The 14,545-nt window shown below is 43.7% G+C and overlaps 1 long non-coding RNA gene across 1 annotated transcript in view; it reads right to left on the reverse strand.

Annotated features, from left to right (window-relative positions):
• Positions 1-13,460, reverse strand: part of LOC144685238 (uncharacterized) — a 52,064-nt gene extending 38,604 nt beyond the window's left edge. Inside the window, exon 1 of the long non-coding RNA XR_013577677.1 lies at positions 13,304-13,460. This is a non-coding gene — a long non-coding RNA (uncharacterized LOC144685238). The remainder of the gene's footprint in view (positions 1-13,303) is intronic.
• Between the last annotated feature and the right edge of the window lie 1,085 nt (positions 13,461-14,545).

Below are 14,545 nucleotides of genomic sequence, written 5' to 3' on the forward strand. Positions count from 1 at the left end.
GATCCTGGCAGAACCCAAACTGACCACCAATGAGTAGGTTGTTGCTAAGCAAGTGCCACTTGATAGCACTGTTGATGACCCCTTCCATTACTTTTCTGATGATCGAGAGTAGACTGATGAACAGTAATTGGCCGGGTTGGATTTGTCCTGCTTTTTACGTACAGGACACATCTAGGCAATTTTCCACATAGCCGGGTAGATGCCAGTGTTTTACCTGTACTGGAACAGTTTGGCTAGGGGCACAGCAAGTTCTGGAGCATAAGTCTTCAGTACTATTGCCAGAATATTGCCAGGGACCATAGCCTTTGCACTACCCAGTGCCTTCAGCCATTTCTTGATATCACGTGCAGTGAATTGAATTGGCTGAAGACTGACATCTGTGATGCTGGGGACTTCCAAAGGAGGCCAAGATGGACCATCCACTCGGCACTTCTGCCTGAAGATTGTAGCAAATGCTTCAGCCTTATCTTTTGCACTGGTGTGCTGGGCTCCCCCATCATTGAGGAAGGGGATATTTGTGGAGCCTCCTCCTCCAGTGAGTTGTTTAATTGTCTACTACCATTCATGACTGGATGTGGCAGGATTGCAGAGCATAGACCTGATCCGTTGGTTGTGGGATTGCTTATCTCTCTCTATCACTTGCTGCTTATGCTGCTTGGCATGCAAGTAGTCCTGTGTTGTAGCTTCACCAAGTTGGCACCTCATTTTTAGATATGCCTGGTGCTGCTCCTGGCATACCCAAATGCACTCTCCATTGAAACGGGGTTGATCCCCTGGCTTGATGGTAATGTTAGATTGGGGGAAATGCAGGGCCATGAGGTTAGAGATTGTGTTTGAGTACAGTTCTGTTGCTGCTGGTGGCCCACAGCGCCTCATGGTTGCCCAGTCTTGAGGTGCTAGATCTGTTTGAAATTTATCCCATTTAGCATGGTGGTAGTGCCACACAACATGATGGAGGGTATCCTCAATGTGAAGGCAGGACTTCGTCTCCACAACGACTGTGCGATGGTCACTCCTACAGATACTGTCATGGACAGATGCATCTGCGGCAGGCAGGTTGGTGAGGGTGAGGTCTGGTATGTTTTTCCCTCTTGTTGGTTCCCTCACCACCTGCTACAGACCCAGTCTAGTAGTTATGTCCTTTAGGACTCAGCTAGCTTGGTCAGTAGTGGTGCTACTGAGCCAGTCTTGGTGATGGACAATGAAGCCTCCCAACCAGAGTACTTTCTGTGCCCTTACCACCCTCAGTGCTTCCTCCAAGTGGTGTTCAACATGGAGGAGCACTGATTCATCAGCTGAGGGAGGGTAATACGTGGCAATCAGCAGGGGGTTTCCTTGCCCATGTTTGACCTGATGCCATGAGACTTCATGGGGTCTGGAGCCAATGTTGAGGAATCCCAGGAAAACTCCCTTGTGACTCTATACCACTGTGCCGCCATCTCTGCCCGATCTGCCCTGCCGGTGGGACATGACATACCCAGGGATGGCGATGGTGGTGTCTGGGACATTATCTGCAAGGTATGATCCTGTGAGTATGACTGTCAGATTGCTGCTTGACTAGTCTGTGAGACAGCTCTCCCAATTTTGGCACTAACCCCCAGATGTTAGAAAGGAGGACTTTGCAAGGTCGACAGGGCTGAGTTTGCCCTTGTCGTTTCTAGTTTCTGGAATGCACTGTCTGAGAGTATGACTTTCAAAATGGAATCGGATAACCATCCGAAGAGAAAAGAAAAGTTCAGAGCTATGGGAAAAGAGTTGGAGAGTGGGGATAGCTGAGTTGTTCTTGCAGAGAACCGGTATAGACATGAAAAACAGAATGGCCTCCTTCTGTGCTGTAACCACTCTGTGATTCTATGTGGAACATAAAGGCTATTTGAAAACCCACATCAACAACTTCAGTTGCTTTCATTTCTTTTGCGAATTCATACAATTAATGCCTAATTTTGGACAATGTTGTAGCATTGGCCTCTATCTATCAGAAACTAAATTGACTCTGTCCAAACTCATTAATTCAGATAGAGCGGATTATCAGTTCATCACCGTCTGTTGCCTTTTGAAACAGGTTCCAGAGGTGAAGGACATCTATCTGATAATCTAGATATGCCTACTTTATTCTTGCATATTAGGAAATGATACCATCCTTAATCTTCTGCTTAAAAATTTGAATACAAGTAGATCACTGGGCAGGGACCATTACTGAGGTTCTCTGCCAACAGTGGACACTCAGGAATTATTATGCTCCCCTCCATCCTAATGCTCAGAGGTGCAGGTTCAAAATGGAAGAATGATCGTGCGTAGGGTACTTGAAGGTATGAGCTACCATGGAACCAGGCCTCATTAATAGTCATTGTCCTCAAGATAGCAGTGGAGGAAATTGGAGGAGAAATATGAATATTTCATTCAAAATTAAACATGCAACACTGTGGGAATGCCTCATTGTTGGGGATGCCATCTCTTGGATGGGACATTAAACCAAGGCCTCATCTGCTGGCTCCGATCCCATGACACTATTTGAGGAGGAGCAGGGAGTTCTCCAGGCATTCTAGCCCAACATTGCTGTATTATAACAGTGACCACATTTCAAAAATACTTTATTGGCTGTAATGCTTTGGGAAACCTTGAGGTTGTGAAAGGTGTCATATAAACGTAGCTCTTTAACATTCCTCTCTGAACTAATACCCTTTAAGCAGATTACCCGGTAATGAATTTGCTGTTTGTGGGACCATGTTCTGTGCAAATTGCTTTCCCCATTTGCCTACATTCCAACAGTGGCCGTATTTTAAAAGAAATCTATTGAGAAAGCACAGTAGGAAATCCTGAGCAACTGCAAAGGCAAATCTAAAAGCTGCCTCTTAATTCCTTCTTTCTATCAAAGTATATAGAAATGAATTCTCATCTGAAACAGTAACCTGATTTCCATCTCCCAGACAGTGACGAGCTTGCTGTGCATTTTATGAGTGGTTCTGGTGCCTTTCAGATTTTGAACATTTGGAGTTTCTTTCTTATGCTCTTCAATAAGTTCACTTCAATCTTTCAAACCGTTTAAACTGAAATGAGGCTTTTTAATATGAGTGCCTTTCAAATAATGAGTGTCATACAGAAATCTTAGTTATCGTTTTCTCAACTGGTTTTGTCACTAAAATACAGCAAAATGCATTGCAACCTGATGTAGATAATTTAGGCCTTGCCAAACAAGGACTAAGTCAGAAAGGTTTGCATTTTTATAGTGTCTTTCCCACTTCAGCATGTCCCAAAATATTTTGACAGCTAATGGAGTATATTTGAAGTGCAGTCACTATAATAATGTACAAACCCAGCAGCCAATTTTTGCACAGTGAGCTTAATGAGGTAATGGGTCAGACTTAGATTTAGAAATAACAATGAAGCTAACAGCTTAACACCTCATCCGTAAAATGGTGCTTCCAGTATTGCAGCACTCCTTGAGTACTGCACTGAAATGTCAACCTTGATTCCAGTCTCCTGAATTGGACTCCAACTCACAATCTTCTGACTCAGTGGCTAGAGTGCTACTGCTAAATCAGAGGTGACACCGGTAAAGGTGCAATAGCGAAACAAGTAACATGCAATCAGATTGGAGAACATCGGAGTGACTGGACATTAAATTTTAAATCACTACTTTAGTCAGAACAAGAGAGAAATTCAGAAAAAGGATGATACAGTCTTCAAATTAGAATTGGTCTATTTAGGAGTGAAATCTGCTGAATCTGCACTGCACCTGATCCAGGACCAATACATCTGTCCTGTGGTGCAGTGCCTAGCACTGAACCCAGTATTCTAGGTGGGCTCTATATATAATGAAGAATCATTTCCTCACTTTTACATTTCAGACTTCCTTCATAGAAAAGGGAACTTTCCTTTAGCCATTTTTAAAAAAAATCACTTTCTATACCTGTATACTAACTTTTTATATTTACATGGATTCCTCAACCCCTTTGCTACTCCACAGATCCTGGTCTCCCACTATTGAAAAAATATTTCAATTTGTCTTTCTCAGAACCAGAGCAGATGGCTTCAGCCTTGTACACATTGAACTCCATCTGCCAGAGTTTTAGGCGTGAAATCAGGAAGGACTAGTCACACAAATGGTAGAACAAATTTGAAACTCTCTCCTCCAAAATATACTGGACCAATTGAAACTTTCAAAACTAAGATCGACAGATCTTGGTTAGGTAAAGGTACCCAAGGATGTGGAATGGAGTTGAGTAAATAGAAGGTACGGTTCAGACATCATCGAATGAATTGCAGGATCAGGGTATACAGGGACTGAATGGCTTCCTCCTGTCCCCATTTTTCCGAGCTCTTGCAGTGTCCCGATCAACATTTATAATTCAATGGCCACCAAAGAAAAGCATGTACCTCAATGCTGTTTGTGGGATCATGCTGTGTTTAATTGGCTGCTTTTGTTTACATGACATGAGCAGTTGTATTGAAAGCAGTTATTTAGTTGTGAAGGCATTTGAGTTGTACTAAACGTGTGAAAGGTGCAAAATAAATGCAAGTTCTTTACCTGCGGTGCAGGTCAAGCAACAGCCAGAGGCGGAAATGGGCTTAATGCCTGAGGCAGATCTTTAATGAGCTGATTTGTTGGAAATAAAATTCCCTTTGAGAGTTATCCCTCGATATGTTGTATTGACAAGCACATAAAAATGCTCAGTTCCAAACCCATGGAGAATGATCTAGTTGTAAATAGGAGTCCACATATCATGCATCTACTTTACATTGAAGTTAATATTTCAGCTTAACAACCATTTTAAAATTTCATGAGGAAGATATTGCATTTTTGACATTTTTTTCTATTCATTGTGGGATGTGGGCATCTCTGGCTCGGCCCATCCCTAATGCCCTTGAGAAGATGGTGGTGAGCTGCCTTCTTGAACCACTGTAGTCCATGTGGTGTAGGTACACCCACATTGCTGTTAGGGAGGGAGTTCCAGGATTTTGATCCAGCGACAGTCCAAATCAGGATGGTGCATGGCTTGTGGCTTGGAGGGGAATTGCAGTTGGTGGTGTTCCCATGTATCTGCTGCCCTTGTCCTTCTAGATGGTCATGGGTTTGGAAGCTCTGAGGAGTCTCAGTGAGCTTTTGCAGTGCATCTTCTATATGGTACACACTACTGCCATTGGGCATCAGTGGTGGAAGGAGTGAATGTTTGTTGGTAGGGTGCCAAAATAGCAAGTTGCTTTGTCCTGGATGGTTGTTGAGTGTTGTTGGAGCTGCACTCATCCAGGCAAGTGTGGAGAATTCCATCACAATCCTGACTTGTGCCTTGTAGATGGTGGACAGGCTTTCGGGAGTCAGGAGGTGAGTTACTCACCACAGGATTCCTAGCCTCTGACATGCACTTGTAGCCCCAGTACAGTAAAATCCCACCCTTTGCGACTTCCTTGTTCGCGTTTTCACTTACCTGCGCTTTGTACTTTGTACATCGCATCGCTCATAGTGTGAGCAATGTTGGCTTATCCACATTTGAAATGCTCAAATCTCTGCACTGATCCTTTGACAAGTACACCCTTTGAACACAGCTCAAGTGTGGGATTGAGTTAATTTAACCTAAGATATTGTCACAACTCGTTGGGGATAGTGCGCTGTACTATCAAGCCCCACTGTTCCCTGAGCCGCAACAAATGTGAAAAGTTTGACCAAACCACCAGATTGCCCCAATTCTACCTAACTGTTTAATTTAGGTTAACAGAATACAAGCACCAGGTTTGTAAACTTAATAAATAAATAACTGTTTATTGAACAAACTGTCGTTAACCAGTGGCAAAAGAAAGAAATATGAATTGCTAACTTCTAACGCTATAACTTAAACTCTACCCGCTACTTAAATCCTTATAAACACACACACACCACACACACACACACACACACACAAGACACTTGAGACACACAAAACATGGATTTTAAGGGTGGGATAAAACAGTTCGGTAGCACAATCCAGGGTACAACGTTCGATGGGTTGATTTTGATTGATGTCTTCCAAATCCCTTTCAGTTCTTGTTGGTGACACGAGGTGGTCTTCCAACACTTTCAGTATTTAGTTCACTGGTTGAGCACTTGCTTTTCAATGTCTCTAACAGTGATTTTCCCATTTGCCTCTTGACAGGGGTTTTCAGAGAGAGAGCAGGTTATAGAGATATGAGGAAAAGAGATTTTAGGGCCTAAACTTTTCAGGCGGCAGGCGGGCTCGGTGGAGCTGAGTTTGCCATTGTTGTTTACTGTGCCTAGGTCGATGTCAGATAGTCCGTCCGGTTTCATTCCTAATGGACTTTCTAGCGATTGTGATACAACTGAGTGGCTTGCTAGGCCATTTCAGATGGCTGAAGAGTCACCCACATTGCTGTTGATCTGAAGTCACATGTAGGCCAGAACCTAAAGGGATTGAACCAGGTCTGCTCTCACAAAAATCAACAATGGTTTCATGGTCATCATTAAATTTTTAACACCACATGTTTTAAATTCAAATTCCATCATCTGCCCAGGTGGGACTTGAACCCAGGCCCCCAGAACATTACCCTGGGTCTCTGGATTACTAGTCCAGTGACAATACCACTACACCACTATCTTTCGCTGTGCAGATGTGATCTGGATTGTCACTGAATTTAAATCTTGAATTATTTGCTAAAAGTATATGACCTTTCTCACTTTGAAGAATATTTAGTAATGCACTCTGCATTGTAATTGTATCTCCCTTCGATGCTCTGTCCCTCCATTCTGACTGTTGCTTGGCTATAGTCTCACAGGCATCAGTTATCCTCCAATACCTCGCCCATGTGTGAGCTCAGATGTTGGGTTTTGGAAGCCATTGATGTTGGGTGTCCCAGCCAAGCCCCATGCTTTCCAGAGTCAGTGCCCACACATACAGACTTTCCAATGGAAGGGGTAAGAGGTACACTGCATGTCAACCAGAATCAAGAGCATGGGCCAGCTGATCTGATTCCATTGCCCCAGGCAATTGTGGTTGCTGTTTTCAGTGAGACTTGCTAATTCAGCACACAGTGAGATCCCTGCTGGGGATCTTCTTATGGCTCAGTACCACAGGAAGCAATGGGCAGGTAGGTCACTTTTGACTTTGTTTATTTTAATAGCATCCTTGAATGATACGGCACTGGAGGCCACTCAGCCCATTGTGTTTGTGCTAGTTCTTCGAAAGAGCTATCCAATTAGTTCCACTTCACCTCTCTTTCCCCGTAAATACGCAATTTCTTTTTCCTTCAAGTGTTAACCAATTATCTTTTGAAAGTTATTGAATCTGCTTCCATCACCTTTTCAGGCATTGCATTCAAGATAATAACAATTTGCTGTGCATTTTTTTCTTCAGGTTGACATTGTTTCTGTTGCCAATTACCTTAAGCCTGTGTCCTTACTGACCCTTCAGCCACTGGAAATAAATTCTCCTTAATTACCCTATCAAATCCATTCATGACTTTAACACTATGATTAAATCTCTTCTTAACCTTCTCTAAAGGGAACTTCTCTAGTCTCTCATTGTAACTGAAGTCCTGCATCCCAAATACCATAGAAAACCTCCCTTGCACCCTTTCTGTCTCCCCTAGGCCTCAATGCCTGAGTAATCTGGTGCCCAGAATTTGTCACAACACTTTAGCTATGGCATAACCAGTGATTTATAAAGATTTAGCAAAGCTTCCTTGCTTTTGTACTCTGTGCCTCAATAAGCCGAGGATGACATACGCTTCTTAAATAATCCTCTCAGCTTGCCCTGCTGCCTTCAAAAGTTTATGTGCATAAATTCCTTGGTTTTTCTGTACTTGTCACCTTTTTTAAAAATGTGCCATTTTGTTTATACAGGAAAGCCTGTGTTATCCGGCACGGTCTGGGAATGGGAGGTGCTGGTTCATCAAATATATTGGCTAACCAAAATGTAAGGCGAGTTCTGCCGTTTCATCCAATTAGAAAATTCCAGGGTGATCACGTGGGTGTCGAGGTCTCATGAGAGGTGCGGGAGCACGCGAATCAAGTGAGGGGGCACTGGATGGAGGTGGTGCTGCAGAGCAGCAAGAGGCTGAGACCAGAATGAAAACAGGTTGCTGATAGCAACTATCAGTGAGTTTAACACCTCCAGCCAAAAACACCCAACAGACCCAACCCCAGAATTCCAGTTAATGGAGAATTCCGATTGGTAGAGTGCTGGATAACAGAAATTTTATTGTATTGCCTCTCCTCATTCTTCCTACTAAAATGCATCGCTTTTCTCCTTCTCTGCATTAAATTTTATCTGCTATGTGTGTGTCCATTTTGCAGCCGATGTCTTCCTGAAGTCTGTTATCACCCTCTGTATTTGCTACATTGCTGAGTTTCATGCTATCTGCAAATATTAAAATTATACCCTATAAACCAAAGTCCACGTCTTAAATATATACCTGAAAAAGCAGTAGTCCCAATGCTGGGGCACACAACTTTATATTTCCTCCTGATCTGAAAAGCAACCATTCACCACTACTTTCTGTTTTTTGTCTTTTCACCAACACTGCCCCCTTGATCCCATTCTCTTCCATTTTTGACTAATACCTTCCTCTTCTGAATCACTCAATACCCTCTCAGAGTACAACAAAGAAATATTAGTGGGGTCATTGTGACAATGTTGATGGAGGCCGCAGAGCCTCAGACTGGGATCAGCAACTACACAAATGAAACAAAATCAATTAGAAACTCAGTGTTGTACTGAGCCATACAGAGCTGATGTTCTCAGGTACCATTCCTCTATTGTGCTCAGTTAGCTGATCTCAGCCTCATTACCAAATGAGGATGCCACAATTTGGTGCCCTTGATTGAGGGGGAGGGGGAGGAATCCTACTGCTGACTGCCATGTATTAATTCTGAAGGTAAAATACATCTTTCTGGAGATTGAGTGAGAATGAATTCTGACTAGGCTGCCCTGCAGTCAAATATCCTGTCAGCATTCATCAGTGATCTTCAGCTATAAAGGCTGATTAAAAGGGAAGGGACCAGCAATAAGTGGAACCAAATCACAGCCAGATAGATTGCTTCCAGGGGAAATGGGGCGGGATTTTATGAGGGGTGGTGCCCCCCGCCCCCGACCCAGCTTAAAAGTCGGGGGGAACTTGCCCACGATCCCCGCAGAAATTTAATGCTGGAAGCAGCGTTAATTGCTTAAGGGTGAGACTTCCGCACCTTTTTCGGGATTGGTTGGCAATTCAGTTGGATTGGCCGGCAGCTCTGTAGTATCAGCAGCGCCACCAGGAGCCATTACTGGCATGCAAGCAGCCCCCATTGCTGAGGAGCCCAGAAGGACTATCTGTCTTAGCCCAGGATTGGGAGTCACGGCATAGGGGGATGAATGGGGATGAGGAAGAGTGAGTGAAGAGGGTGGGTTCAAGAGGCCTTAGGGAGGCTAATAGGAGGAATGATCATTGGGTGGTGTCTCCGATGAACTCAGGAGGCCCCCAGAGGAGGTCTCCCCTGTTGCAAGACACCAGCCCACACGACTAAAGCTGCTGGGTTTCCCACATGGTGTGGATCTCCCCTCGATGTGGGTAAAATACTGGCACGGGTGAGATGAGGTCATTAATGACCATTAATTGGTCACTTAAGGGACTCCAATAGGCCGAAGGGTGGGTGGGGTGCGTGGGGTGGGCGGGGTGGGTGGGGTGGGCCCCTTCCCCCCTCCCCTTAAAGTTTCAGGCAAGTTGGGGCGGGCATGTAGATGGCAGGAAGACCACCCGCTGGCCATCCAGGTGCTCCCGAACTTTAAGCATGTTGGCAGAAGAGTATAAAATCTAACCTCTGGAGAATAAGGTGAAATAGGATAAGAGTATTAAAATATGAGGATTTTGTGGATATAATAGTAGCTGAAAGGTAAGAAAAAGAAGTGATGAGAACGATGGCCAGATAAAGAACTAAAAATAAAGAAATAATGGTGGTATTGAAAAGGTTGCCGGAAGTCTTATCAGCCCATTAAAAATAAGCAGGAGCAATGCACAATAACAGTCACTTTAAATTGCCTGTAGAGATATATACAGCAAAAAATGGCACAGATTCTCATATCAATGGAACCTTCATCTAGTCCCTTAACCCCCCCACCTCAACACCCCACAACCCTTGACCCCTCACGCCCAACCCAGCCTCAATCCCTGACTCCCATTGGTCCCCCCACTTCCTCCCCTGACTCCCATTGGTTCCCTGGGTCTCAATACCTGACTCCTATTGATCTTCTGGGTCTCAATCCCTGATTCTTCTTGGTCCCCTAGGCCTCAATCCCTGATGCTTATTGGTCCTCTGGCTTTCAATCACTGACTCCTTTTTGTTCCCTGGCCTCAATCTTTGAATTCCATTTGTCTCCTTGACCTCAATCCCTGACCTTTACTGATCTCCTAGCCCTAGAAACCCTGATTCTTGCTGATCTCCCAATGTCAATGTCCAACTCCCTTTAGTTCCTGAACAAAGTTATTTACTGCTGTTCTCTCAACTCAAGCCTCTGACTCCCACTGACACCTAGCCCTGAATCCTTCTGGCCAAGCAGTCTCCTGACCTGAATCACTGAATTCCACTGATCTCCCATTCTACAGCTCAAATTCTGCTGGTAGATTGATTTGACACCCAGACCTTAACCCTTGAATTCCACTGATCTTCTAGGGCCCTGACTTGCTGGCTGAAATCCCTCACCACTGTTAAGCTTTTGACTCAACACTAAGTATCAGAACTGCATGAATAGCAAACCCTAGCAGCGACTGTGTGTCCACATAATAACTATTTGTCCTAAGGGCTGAAGGACTCAAAGTCTGTGAAACATCAATTAGAAATGCTCCATTGCACATCAATTAGTTTATGTGAAAGTAAATTGCAAATGTTGTATAAAATTGAAAATATTACTCTGAAGCTTCCACTGAAGATTAATTAAAAGAAAGAGAGAAATCATTTATATAGTGACTTTCATAATCTTAGAATGTCCAAACCAGCTTCATAGCCAATGAAATAATGCTGTCAGAGTTGTAACGGACACAGCAGTCAATGGTGCACAATGAGGTATCAGAAATATCAATGTGATAATTACAAGGTTATCTATTTTGGTGATGTTTGTGAGGGATAAATATTGGCCAACACAATCTGGCCGCACTTGACTGAGTGTAGCATCAAGCAGCCCTAGCAAAACTGGAATCAATGGGAGTCAGGGAGAAAACTCTCCACTGGTTGGAGTCATAACTAACACAAAGGGAGATGGTTGTGGTTGTTTGAGATCAATCACCTCAGTTCCCTGCAGGACTGCAGAAGTTCCTCAGGGTAGTGTCCTTGGCCCAACTATCTTCAGCGGCTTCATCAATGACCTTCCTTCCATCATAAGGTCAGAAGTAGGGATGTTCGCTGATGATTGCACAATGTTCAGCACCATTCACGACTCTTCAGGTGCTGAAGCAGTCCATGTCCAAATGCAGAAAGATCTGGACAATATCCAGACTTGGGATGGCAAATGGCAAGTAACATTCGTGCCACACAACTGCCAGGCAATGACCATCTCCAAAAAGAGAGAATCTAACCATTGCCCCTTGACACTCAATGGCATTACCATCGCTGAATCTCCAAATATCAATATCCTTGGGGGGTTACCATTGACCATAAACTGAACTGGACCAGCCATATAAATACTGTGGCTACAAGCAAGTCAGGGGATAGAAATCCTGTGGAGAATAACTCACCCCCTGATCCCCAAAGCCTGTCCACCATCTACAAGGCATAAGTCAGGAGTGTGATGGAATACTCTCCACTTGCCTGGATAAGTGAAGCTCCAAAAACACTCAAGAAACTTGACACCGTCCAGGACAAAGCAGCCCGCTTGATTGGCACCACATCCACAAACATTCGCTCCCTCCACCACCGAAGCAGCATTGTGTGCCATCTACAAGATGCACTGCAGGAATTCACCAAGCCTCCTTAGACAGCACATTCCAAACCCACGACCGGTACCATCTAGAAAGACAAGGGCAGCAGATACATGGGAACACCACCATCCTGAATTGGAAATATATCACCTTCTTTCATTGCCCCAGGTCAAAATCCTAGAACGCCCTCCCTAACAGCACTATGGTTGTACCTACACCACATGGACTGCAGCAGTTCAAGAAGGCAGCTCACCACCACCTTCTCAAGGGAAATTAGGGATGGTCAATAAATGCTGGCCTAGTCAGCAACACCCACATCCCATGAATGCATAAAAAAGTCTCATTCAAAACACAGCAGCTCCTCCAGTTCAGCATTCTTTCAGCACCACACTGGAGTGTCAATTGAATTTTGTGCTTGAGTTCCTGGAGCGGAGCTGAGACAATCTGACTCAGAGGTGCGAGCGCTACCACTGAGCCTTGACTGACACCCATATGTGCATTTTCCAATCAGGCCAGCGGAGTCAGTGAGAGGGTGGGGTGGTCTGCAGACAAAATCCTGATAGATAGTTCCCCTTCTTTAGTCTAATGGATTTCAACATTTAAGCCATTTCATTCCTCCAACACAGCCTGTAACTCAGTCTGTCTAGAATCTAATCAGGTTTACAATGTGTTGTACTCCGGTGTGTGATACTTCACGAGAGAGAAGTATGTGCGATGTTATCGATCCTGTTTTTGGACATCATGTAGAAAGGACAAAAAAGAACCTTTAGCTTCAGCCCCAGTAATTCTATCACAAAATGTTTTCCAACAGCAGCATTATTCTGAGACAGAAATAATATTCCTAAATAGATTAAAAACACACCAGATCTGCATGAATCTCCTCATCCCTTCCACTTCTTGTCCCAAGGACATGAGAAAACACACTGCTTTATATAGTAAAGGTCCTGATTCATAACTTGATTCACTATCGCAAGTCTAGACTTAGACCCAAAGCATTTTGAATACCTACTGACAAGTGTCACAGTCCTTGAGAGTAAGACATAGCAAGTGCAGCCAGCTTTTGTTAACTCAAAGTCATTTTTACACAGATAAAAGTCAAATCATCCAGTCATTTTGTATTAAATAATTTAAATAAACAGTAGGAGAGATTTATTTTCTTAATTTCAATTCAACATAACCAATAATTCAAATGAGCAGCTTCAAATGAAGAAGAATATCCATCAGCATTATAAATACGCTGGGGGAGGAAGGGGTTAAAGATTATTTATATATTATATATGTCATATATATGAATATACACATATATAAAACAGTTATGTTGGAAAGTTTCAGCTGCTTGTAGCTTTTGTACAGCACACAAAACATGTACAATCAATACACGATATTTGACCCTTCTATTCTATGCTATTTTTTGCTAAGAACTTACATTTTCTTGAATAAACGATGTTGCTCACCCAGATTGTGAGCTTTGTGTTCAGGAGGCGTCCAGAGCACAGTGAGATGCTCACCAATTCCCTCTCTCCATCCCTTGTAGTCACCTCACAAAGCTCCCAAATACACAGATGGTTTCATTCATTAGTTCTGAACAGTTCTCTGTGCAGCTGCTCCCCAGGTTGGTGTCAGGAGAGGCCACGTGAGATGCTGAACAGCCTATCAGTCCCCAGCTGATGCTGGGGGGTGGTAAAGAGACATCAGGCACTGAGACATCATGTAGGGTTCCTTTTTTTAATCAGATAGTTATACAGTCTATTGCTTGGAGGGATTTTGCTCAGAAGATGTTGTGCATTACTGAGTGCCAGGGGCAGTCATACATTGGAATTGTGCAAAACACAGCTCAGATCCCCCAACTTTGATAAAATTATGTTGACAAACCTTTGCCTATTCAGTACCTGGTTCCTCAGTGAGCTGAATGTTAATTTAAATGTATTCACCAGTCCATCTGTTATAATATAAGCCATATCTTCTGTAGATGTTAATGTTTTTAAATCATAGACATATTGAACTGGAAAAATACAGGCATTTTAATTCATTATTTGTTTAGACAGTGCCATTTAACCCTAAGCAAAGCTTTCAAGCCAGATCTGCTCCATCACCAAAACTGTCTACTTCCACCTCTATGATATTGCCCATCTCCAGCCCTGCCTCAGCTTAACTGCTGCTGAAACTCTTATTCATGTTTTGTTGCCCCTAGGGCCCACTGTTCCAATGCCCTCTTGGCCGACCTCCCGCCTTTTGTAGACTTGGGCATATCCAAAAAACTAATTCCCATTGCACAAGTCCTATTCACCTATCTCCCCTGTGCTCACTCACCAACGTTGCTTTCCAGTCCAGGAACACCTCGATTTTAACATTCTGATCCCTGTGTTCAAATTCCTCCCTAGCCTTTTTTTAATTCATTCATGGCTGTAGGCATTGCTGACCAGGCCACCATTTATCACTCATTTCTAATTGCCCTTGAGAAAGTGGTGGTGAGCTTCCTTCGTGAACCGCTGCAGTCCATGTGGTGATGTCACACCCACAGTGTTGTTAGGAAGGGGGCTCCAGTGACAGTGAAGGAACGACAATATATTTCCAAGTCAGGATGGTGAGTGGCTTTGGACAAACTTGCAGGTGGTGGTGTTCCCGTACACCTGCTGCCCTTGTCTTTCTAGGTGGTAGACATTGTGGG

The sequence above is a fragment of the Cetorhinus maximus genome, chromosome 10, assembly GCF_964194155.1.
Source record: "Cetorhinus maximus chromosome 10, sCetMax3.hap1.1, whole genome shotgun sequence".
NCBI classification, from domain to species: domain Eukaryota; kingdom Metazoa; phylum Chordata; class Chondrichthyes; order Lamniformes; family Cetorhinidae; genus Cetorhinus; species Cetorhinus maximus.